The sequence below is a fragment of the Marmota flaviventris genome, chromosome 7 (assembly GCF_047511675.1).
Source record: "Marmota flaviventris isolate mMarFla1 chromosome 7, mMarFla1.hap1, whole genome shotgun sequence".
In the NCBI taxonomy this organism is placed as follows: domain Eukaryota; kingdom Metazoa; phylum Chordata; class Mammalia; order Rodentia; family Sciuridae; genus Marmota; species Marmota flaviventris.
Window position 1 is genome coordinate 41671425 of NC_092504.1, and position 10925 is coordinate 41682349.

General features: G+C 39.5%; 1 non-coding gene across 1 annotated transcript; it reads left to right on the forward strand.

Moving 5' to 3' along the window:
• Positions 1 to 2257: 2257 nt before the first annotated feature.
• Trnat-ggu (transfer RNA threonine (anticodon GGU)) lies at positions 2258 to 2330 on the forward strand. The gene has a single exon. It is a non-coding gene; the product is annotated as a tRNA-Thr (tRNA).
• Positions 2331 to 10925: the final 8595 nt, after the last annotated feature.

Sequence of the window (10925 nt, forward strand, 5' to 3'; positions counted from 1 at the left end):
CAACTCTTCTGCAATGGTAAATCAACAGTGCTGTACATATTTATCAGATCAGTTTGTTTTTCCAATTCATCATCACTCTTGATAAACCTCTTCCTTTTTGGTCTAAATTTCCAAAATTACTTAAAATTATGTATCTCTCAACTTAGACACAGTGAATGACATGACCTGGGAGCGTCTTTCTCTGTAGCAGTATGTCATACCTCTAAGTTCCTTGAGATTGGGGACTATGCCTTACTTTATATCCCATTTGCTGCCCCTAAGGTGGTTTGAATGAATGATGCCTGAGCCAGTGGGTAGATGAATGAGAATAGCACCATGAACTTTGAACTTGACGTATGAAATTAAAGTTTCAAAAATTTAGGAAGGTCAAAGGAACATGTCAGATCTCAGGGATAATCAAAAAAGATTAAAACAGCAGCTGAGAGATTATGTAAGCAGATTTCTTAGAAAAGCAAAAAACCATCACAAATCACTTAAAAGTTTCCAATACTACTTCTTCTTTTTTTTTTTTTTTTTAAGGTAGAGGAATGAACCTTATAGTGCTGCTTTCCAGAGTTTTCAGTTGGGAAAATTAGTCTACCTTTAAACATGTTTGGAATATTTGAGTTCTCCATCTGCCTCCTTTGCTACTTATTGAGAAGGATTATGCTCAGGGTCATTAGAAAAGTAATTCTCTCTTGATTTTTTGAGAAAATCCCAGATGTGACCTGCACATTGATAACAGAGAATTCAGTTTGCCAGCAAGAGCCGAATTAGATTTTGGTTGTATTTTTTAAGTAGGATTGCTATCCTTTTTTCCTTTTTCAAGGACAAATTCAAATTTCTTTCCTCTTGTCCACGACAGTTATTCTGATGGAAAACTCCACTAGAATAGAAATATTTTGAGGTGGTTTAAAAAAAATATCTAATTGACAAATATTTTTTAAGAATCCACTTGTGAGATCAAAGTATCCAATTCAACTCAGAGACCTTACACCTGAGGGATGCAGTACAGACCCCTTAATCTTGTGCTCCAGACTAGGAGCTGAGTGATTATGCAAATTAGATGCTATCAATTAAGTCACTTTATTAAAATGACCAGTTCTTTAGTAGAGTTTAATCCTTTGAACCCTGGCATTATTTAAACACCAGACAGCATGATCCAATGGTACAAACTGTCAATCATGTACCACATTGCATCTATTAATGTCACCTGGATGACACTTTGCTCTGAAGTAATGACAATAAATTTCAATTTGTTAATACAGATGATGGGCCTTATGTATTAAAGTGAGAGAGGGAAATTATTATGAAATATATGTTATCATATAAATTTGCATTTTGATCAAACACTGGTTTGTGCGTGGGACTCCATGACAATATTAATAAGTTGTCTTTAACTTGAGTAAAACAAAGTGAAGCAAAAACTTTTTTCCCAGGAGATAAAGTTCTGAAATAACTTCCAAAATAAATATCAAACACCCACCACAGAAACAGGAGGTGATGATATTTAGGCTTAAATTTTTTTTTTTCTGAAACATTTGGTACAATTCAAAGAAAATACTTACATGTTTGAGACTTTGGAAAGAAATACGCATATTAAGAAAAACTGGAAGAACTGGCTAAAATTGGAAATAGTCTTGTTGGACTGGTGGGACTGTGGAGGGGTTCTTCCCTCCCTAAATTTTATGAATTGTTGTAATAAAAAGAAAATGGCTCAATTGTGCTTTTGGTCTAGGGTTTGATTGATTGGGTTGGGAGTGCTGTTGGCGCTTCTTTTTTGTCTGAAATGGTCTAGTGTTTGCAGAAGCTGTTTTGAGTTTTTATTAAGACCTGGAGGAAAAGAAGAGGGATATATACGTGTGTGTGCCTTTGTGTGAGTGTGTGTGCAGTTATTTCTTATAAAGCTGCCCTTTTTTGCTGCATGAAAGAGGATATTTTCTTTGTACACATTCTTTCTCCCCTTTGCCCACTTTCTGGGACAACTTTCTGGAAAACATCTCAAGTCAATAAAAGACCTTCAGGTCATAAGTGAATGCTTTCTTGTTCTGATTTGTTACCTCTAAATTTGTAAAAGCAATGTCATATTCTTCAGATATACGCACAATTACTACATCTTCAGCAAACTTCCTAATACATACTAGTAGGTTAAGGTAATTTTCAAGTCACTTGTAAAGTTAAATAAAAATATAACACTTTGTTTTTGTATAAGCAGTTCTCTACAGATAGTCATTGTAGGACAATAAATTGTGACTTTAAATTTAAAAATAATGGGCTGAGGGGTATAGCTCAGTTGGTAGAGTGCTTGCCTGGTATGCACAAGGCCCTGGGTTCAATCCCCAGCACCCCCCCAAAAAAATTGCATAAAATTGGGAGATAAGGTGATAGTATTGAAGAGTGAATAAAATAGGGAAATATGTGTTCAAATTCTGATTTGGCTACTTGGTCTCAGCAGGTTTTAGCCTCAGAGTCCCCATCTGTGCAATGGCCATACTATTCTTTGACCTGAAAGAGTAATGTGAAAATGCGTTAGAAGGGACTGGCTGTTACTGAGTGTCATTTCATTGTTGCCCTCTCTGCAAACCACAGCTCTGCTCACCAAGCCCCACCTCCTGTTGTTAGGGCTCCCTCCAGCTCATTTCCTAGCTGACAAAAGGACATTTCAGCCCGTCTAGTCATGGCTTTCATGGACATGGATCTCATGCAAACAGAGACCCCTTAAACTGCCCAGAGATGTTGATTCTAAGTGACTCATGATGCTTATGGAGGGCAGAAGGACCATTCAGAGCCACTGTCACAGGCACAAAGTCTTTCTAGACCAATGTTTCTTGCCGGCACTCAACCACTGTCTTATAATCAAATTCCACCTATCACAGCCTCTCTGGCCAATCTTGAGTTTACTGTCACTCCTGGAAGGTAGGAAGCCTGCAGAGATGGTATTAAATCTTGACTACCTTTGGCAGGATCTCAAAACAAGTCACGGCAAAGGGCAGAAGTAGTAGAAAATGAACCCCCCCGGCCAACTTGGGAAATTCGTGAACTTGGCCATATGCAGTTGCTTCCACATTAAGCTTCTTTAATAGTCTGTCTTTTTAATTCTTCAATATTTATCCTTTAGCACTTTGATACAATTTTGCAGTGGTTGTTTATAGTAAAAGGTAAAGATTTGGGGGTATGCCTCATTCCTTCAAGAATATAGCAATGGACAGAAGAGAAATTCTAGCGGCCTCTGAAATATCAGCAAGGAGCTGGGAGGCGGGTTTTCAATACTGGGCAACGTGGGGGCTGGATGGAGAAAGGGACTGGTGCAGACTGGATCTGACACCTTCAAGAGATGGTGAATAGAAGCCAGAGAAGAACTGTTTATTTTTAAAGACATACATGAAACAAAGAAAAGCAAAACAGTTGGAGGAGTATTGGGTTGAGGGCTGGGACTGAGTTTTTCTGAACTTGGGGTAGTGTTACAGTCATGATTGGGTTTATGGGGTTGGGAGAGAGGGGCTAACACACTATCCCCATGGAACACGGGCAAAACAGGTCCCTTTTCTGGCTGCATGAAACTTATGCTATCAGCCAAACGATCATCCAGGTTGATCATAATTTTAAGATGTGAATAGTGGGTGGGAAAACTGTTGTTTCCAGAATCCATCTGGGATTTTTCAGTTCTTGATCTTTGCCCAGGGTGGGCTTTTTTCAGGAAGAATTGGGATTTATTTATTTATTTACAATACTGGGGATTGAACCCAGGGATACTCTACTCCTGAGCTTCATCCCCAGCCTTTTAATTTTTTTTTAATTTTGAGGCAGGGTCTCACTAAATTGCAAGGCTGGTCTTGAACTTGCAGTCCTTCTGCCTCCGCCTCCCAAGCTGCTGGGATTATAGGTGTGTTCCATGAACACTGGCTGAGAATTGGGAACTCTTAAAAGCAGCTGTGGATACCTGGAAAAGCCTTACCTTGAGCTCCTTGGGGATTTTAGAAATGGAAAGAAATCCACCAAAAGGATACTTCTTAGGTGAGGCTAAGAAGCAAGGGTTTAGGATCAGAGTGGCAATTGTCTTCTGCTGTTTGAAGGGAAAACAAGTAGCTATTCATTAGAGTGGAGCTGTAAAGTTTATAAAATGAATTTCAGATTATCCCAAAGCACTCAAATGGAAGGCATTTCATTGGTTTGGCAATCTAGAAGTTTCTGTTTTATCTCATCTTTCAAAGAAGAATCTAGTCTTGCTCTGTCCCAAATGATGACTGCTAGGCACACATGGTGACTGAGAACTTGGGATATGCCCAGTCCAACTTGTGATTTGCTGTAGTTATAAAACATACACTGAATCTTGAAGATTTAATATGAAAGCAAATATAAAATATCTTAATATTTTAAAAATATTGATTACTGGTGAAAGGGTGATCATCTGGCTATTGTGGGTTAGAATAAAATGCCTCATTGATATTAATCCTCTTTCTTTTTTCTTTTCTTAGAGGTGGTCTGTCTCACCATTTACTTATACTGGACAGTGGTGCTGTAATCAGGCAAACCTCACCTTCTCCAGTTCACCTCTTCTCCTGTAGCAACGTGACCCACCACTGCAACAGGACTTAGAATATCAGGCATGGGAGGGACATACCACCAGGTCCAGTTTTCGTTACAATGTGCTGCATCCTCCTCCCTTCAACAACTAAGACAGAGTGAAAAAGCCATTCTGTGGCCTTTACAGAGCTGGGCTTACACAGCCGCTTCCTAGAAGATGCAGTTGACAGAGGGGTTTGGGATGCTTCTCTCCACTCCCCTGAGCTCTTCATCAGCCTGGCTTCCCAGGCACTTGTGTGTTGAGAATTGTTCCTGCCAGTTCTGCCTTTTGCAGGTGTAGCTTTGGGAAAGGACCTGCAATCGTTCTCAGGGCACCAGGGGGAAAGGTGGCATCGGGCCAGGATTTTTTTTTTTTCTTTCCAAATACAGTATTTACAAAGACAGCTGCGAAGCCCGCACTTCCCGTCAGCACAGTGCCACACACTTGCCACCTCTGTTCTCCCTGAAACTAGAAGAAGCCTCTCCCTGGGGAATCTGCATTTTTAGATAGATTTCTTTAAAGTCCCCAAAGTCTGCAGTATATGCAAAATAGAAAAAAGAAAAAGCCACTAATGAGGTAATTTCAAACCTGACAGCAGAGAGCAAGGATGATTTTACCCCTGCTCCCTCTTCTTGCCGAGTCAGCCCCAGGAAATGTCTTTGGTTCATCTTAAGAGGAGCTAATGGAGAGTTCAGAGCCGAATTCTAAAGATGTAGAGGGACTTGGATTGTGAAGTGAATGGGATCCTTACCGTAATTCACACTTAGAAAGTCCTTTTTGGGGGGCTTGTCCTAAGCAGGAAATTACTTAGTCCTCTTAGTAGCTCTGAGGGATGAGGACTGTTGTCACTTCTGTTTTGCAGCAGTGTAAACTGAGGCAGGGAGTTGTGATATTAGTTACTTTAAGTCATGAGTCAAGAAACATAAAGACTGCCCATGGCCTAATTCCAGAATAGCACGTGTGACTTCTCTAAACCTCTGTATTGTGCCTTTCTTACCTGTGAAGGCTCTGCAGGAGAAGTGAGCACGCTTGGGTTGGCTTCATTTGTGTGTTCACATCAGCAGATTTAATCTTCCCTCATAAGTTCCAGAACTTTATGGGCCTGAAGACATTTTTGTAGCCTGTGAAATATTCATGATCCGTGCTATATTTGATGTAAGGGCTGAGTGCGTTGGCCTCCCCCAGGGTTGATGGACACATATTGGGTAGCAAATAACTTCCTGTAGGTGATGTTTAAAACTTCCAGATATTGCAGCCCACTAAAATGGAAGTTCTTGAGGAAGGGGGATTCTTATTTGTCTTTGTGTTCCGTGTTCCCATGATGTTGTTTGACATGTAGTTAGTCTTTATGAACCACAACTAACTCTTCCCTCCAACTCACACTTGAGTAGAATAAATTAAAATAAAGACCCAAAAAATTAAATCAGTCCTTTCCCAAAGATTGAAGGGAACAGTTACTCACTAGGAAGTAATGTTATTTATTATCTCTTACGTAATCTTATAATTCTTTTTACCCTGAAACTTAAATTACCAATGGGCAAATTCTTCTCTAATTATTTGGATGTAATTCCTATGTCACAGTCAAATTATTTTTTTTTGAACTTGTGAATTTTAACAAGAATAACTATAAGCAAGTAAACAAACTAAATAAAGCAAACATTTCTATTTAACAGGCCTTCTTGGATTAAAAAGAAATATTTTTGGAACTGGTAATTTCAGAGACCCTATTATATGCTATTTATTGCATTTTTCCCTCCTCAAAAAAGTATAGAACAAATGTTCATTTTTTTATGAGTCAAAATTACAACATGTGTAAATAATTGGTTTTCAATGATGCATACAAATAATATCAGAATTTGTTTTAAATGTAGAAGCAATTGTGGATATAATTACAGGGTGTGCAGTTCAACACCCTCTAGCTCATTAATATATATGGGCCCTCTAATGGATGTTCATCATTCCTTGGGAATCAAACTTGGCAGGTCAGATTCAAAAAAGATTATTTCCCTTGGTTGTCAAATAGACGATAGTCTCAAAAGCAAATCAATAGCCATATCCAAATCAACCACAACATTTAGAATTACAAGGCCACTCAAAACTCAAACCCCACTTTGATTACTATTGAGAAAGAAATACTAGATTACATGGATTTAAAGTGTATTGTATAAAACCCCTCTCTTCTCATTTGACTCTCCCCTTTCTATTCTACTGGGTAGTAGTAAAAAGGAGCATGCCAATTTTAGTTTTAGTGGTTAGGGATGGGTAAGAAAAGTGACTTCCTGTATTTATATAACTCTTTTATGTTTGTGTGGACCTCCTTATAACCGTTCCTGGATCTGTGTAAAAATGCATCTCAGTTTTGCAAATTTTGCAAACTTTGGCTTACTCCCATGTGCAATTCTAAGCTACATTTAAAATTTTGTAATTTTGTGCCATTTCCTTGAGAACATTCCTATTTGGTTGACCTGCCAATAAAAGGGGGAAGGGGAGCAAGTCCTTATAAACTCTGTGAAGTTAGTGAGATTGACTCCAAGGAGGTGGCTTTGGCATTGAAGGTGCACAGACTCAAAGCCCTTAGGCTCCACCTGCCATCTTTGTTCTATCTTCTGATGTTGTAAGCATCCTGTTCCCACCCTTTAACTAATAGAACACAGAATCTGATCTTAAAATCTGAAGAGGAATGTGTCAGGTGGAGAAAGCCAGGGGTGGGGAAGGTGTTGTAAAGAATTTGAACAACCTGTGAGAAAATTCAAAGGCTGGGTAGAGATGGCATTTACTAAGGACTGAGAGTAGGTTGGAAATGATGGAGCACAGCTTGCCAGAGAGGATGGGGCTGGAGTAGCCAGCAAAGATGGAATCATGCAGCTAGCTATGACATGTATAGCCATATGCAAATCAATGTCAACACTTGGAAGAGCAAGGCCCAATTAAAACCTCCAACCTAATTTGATTAATTCTCAGAAATGTAAATTATAAGGATATAAACTGCATTATGAAAAGCTTACTTCTTTTGACCCTCACCTCTTCTCTTTTGGTGGGTACAGTAGACAAAAGGGGCATCTTGGGTTTGCCTTAAACTTTATTCTGAAAAGCTATTTGTTAAAATTTTTCAAAGATGAAGACAACACAATTAAATTTCAATTTTAGAAAAATACCAAATCAGTCCTAAAGCTATGGAGTTAGAGAGAGAGGGGAAACGGTGGATGGAAAGATCCTCAAGATGCAGCATTAACAGGAGTCTGAGGCAGCTGGAGATAAGAGTGAACTCAGGAGGACGCTCAAGTGTCCTGCCAGGTAACTCGAGATGATGATTCCATTGATCCAAATAGGTATCATTAGGTATTATAGTTGCTATCAGAAGCAAATATGGGAGGGGAATGGAAATTTTTCAAAAGAGAATGTACTTTATAGAGATTTTCCTGTAGTGTGCATCTCTCTAACATGCAGAGCTGAGAGGAAAAACAGTAGTGTCATCATCAAAAACAACAAAGGACTTACAGCCTCAACCCCTGGAGATTTGGATTTAATTGAATAGGGCAGGACCAGGCTTTAGGTGTTGCTGTTTATTTGCTGTTTTTATTATAGAAAAAAAAAACTTATAATGAGGTCTTAGCAAGTTAAGTATAGAGAATTGATAACTATATGCACATTGTTACACATTGTGTAGAGTGCTAGAAACTTTTCATCTTGTGTGACTGAAACTCTATACCACTGCACAACGACCCCCTATTTCCTGCACCCTTAGCCCCTGATGGTCATAATTCTGTTTTCTGCTTGTCTGAGTTTGAGTACTTTTCAGATATGTAGACTCATGTGGTATTTGTCTTTTTTTTGTCTCTGGCTTGTTTTACTTAGCCATATGTCCTCAGGGTTCATCCATGTTGAAGACATGTGTCAAGACTTTTTTTTTTTTTTTAAAGGCTAAAGAATAGTCAATTGCATGTATATACTACATTTTCTTTTCTTTTTCTGATACCAGGAATATTGGACCCAGGGGTGCTTTACCACTGAGCCACATCCCCGGTCCTTTTTATATTTTATTTAGAGACAAGGTCCCCCTTAAGTTGCTTAGGGCCTCACTAAGTTGCTGAGGCTATCCTGGAACTTGAGATCCTCCTGCCTCAGCCTCTTGAGTGTCTGGTATTACAGGCGTGCAGCACCTCGCCCGGCACCCTTTGTCCATTTTTAACTTGAGCTATCTGGCTTATCAACATTAGGTTATATGAGTTCCTTATGTGTTTGGGGTATTAACTCCTTGTCCTATATGTGATTTGCAAATATGTTCTCCCATCCCAGAGGTTGCCTTTCCACTCCATTGACTGCTTCGTTTGCCATGCAGAAGCTTGTTGGTTTCGTGGAGCTCCACTTGCTATTTTTGCTGTTGTTTGTGACTTTGGGGTTATGCCCAAGAAGTCATATGCATTTAGGTGTTTTCCTAAAGCTCCCCCAGATGACTCTAAGGTGCAGTCAGGGCTGAGAACCACTGCTTTAAATTAAACTGTTATAACCTAATATTAGAGGTTCCATCAGGACATGAAAGTTTTCTTGGTCAAACAGGCCAGCAGCCAACCACATTGACTGAAAACCAATTTGGCACGGTAACCCCTGGTGGAGGATGTGTTGAGATTTCCGGATGGGATAAGGGTGAAGCAGGGAAAGTACTTTGGAAGAGCATATTCAATATTGTTATAGAAACTTACTTCCGAGTAGAATTTTTTCTCAGGATTTAAACGACAAAGAGTAAAAACAGAATCTTGACTCCTGAGATAATCAGTGATTCTAAAGTCAGAGAACCTGTCTAGTGGTGGTGGTGGTAGGGTGTGTGTGCGCGCGCGTGCGCGCGCACATGTACAATATTAAAATGTCAGGAGATGGTATCTACAATTGAGTTTTGTTAAATGGATTTAAAAGTTGAGGAAATCAGGTATAGAGCGTTCCTGATGTGGTGGATATATTCATTCATTCATGAAATATTTATGAGTGTCTTCTAGGTGTCAGTACCTTTGGGGGTCCTCTAGCTATATTATTTGTCTTCAAGCTACTAGCCTTGTGAGTTAAGCAATATTTTACAGTTAAAAGGTGTGGCAAAGGAAGGTACAACAGGCCACATGGTTGAGAAGTAGCTAAAATGTCAGCTCTGTGAGAGCAGAGGTCTTTGTCCTATCTCCTGCCCTGTGCCCAGACCCAGGACTCATCTGACCCACTGTAAGTGCCCAGAATACGTTTGTGAAAGTGGCGGAGTTGGAGATCAGATGCAGTTCTGATGCCCTGTTGGGGATTCCTGTTTTCCCTCATAACTAGAGACTATGGGCTCCAGCCTTGTCTTCCCGCTTAGTTCAGAGGAAGCTGTGTCCTTCAGGCAGCGTCACATGGCTGAGTTTTCGTTCTGGGAGGCTGTAAGTGCTGTACCCAAGTGGGCCCTGAATGCATTGTGTGAGGGGGTGGAGGTGGGGCTTATTCATCCAGGAAATAGCCATTCACAAACCAAACTCTGGTTGATCTGGAAGAGTAGATGAGGACAATGACTACAGTGTGTCCCCAGACCAGGAAGCTTCAAATAAGTTAAACCAAATAGTACGTAACAAAGCCTCATGTCATGTTAATGAGAAAGCAGCAAATCCTAAGTATTCAAGTGAAAATATGCAGTATACCCTATATCAACAAGGCTGTTGTAACTTCATTCTTTATTGTACATTTTTTGCTTGTATTTAACAATCCGTTGATGATACTATCTCCAAAATGTGCCTGGTTAAAGAAAACAGCAACAACCTTGACTTCTTCCTACAACATCAGTGGGAAGAAATTCCAGGAAGGAAGAAGGAATGGAACACACTTACTGTTTTCTATGATTTTTATTTTACCATTTCAGAGCACTCAGATGAGGATTTGGGAAATCTTCATGTCCCTCTCTTAATGAAGCCACAGCAAGCACTTACTGCTGCTTCCACTTCCCACACACAAACTTTCTAATTATAAAAGGACCTTTTCAGACTTATTCAGGGCATATAATCTTATTTGCAGCTCCTAATTGGAGGGCTGTGTTTGTTGGAAAGAACAGAAGTCTTCAGTCATTTAGAATAAAGCTGGCTCATCAACCCCTGTGGGAAGCAAAGAACTATTTATTTTATCCGTTAATCCCAAATACAAACACAATAAAGCTGTCTTTTCTAATAGTGACCTATTTCATGTTAAATTGGGATAAAGCTAGCTTTGCTCAATAGGACTATTGTGACCAACAAAAAAAGTCAATCTTATTACGATTCCCATTGAATACCTTCCAATAACTTATCTTTTAAAGCGCTGAACCCAAACCCCAGTTGAATTCTCTATGTTGTCTGACACAAAATGCAAATCTGGAAGGGAAATAACCTCAACTAGTGAG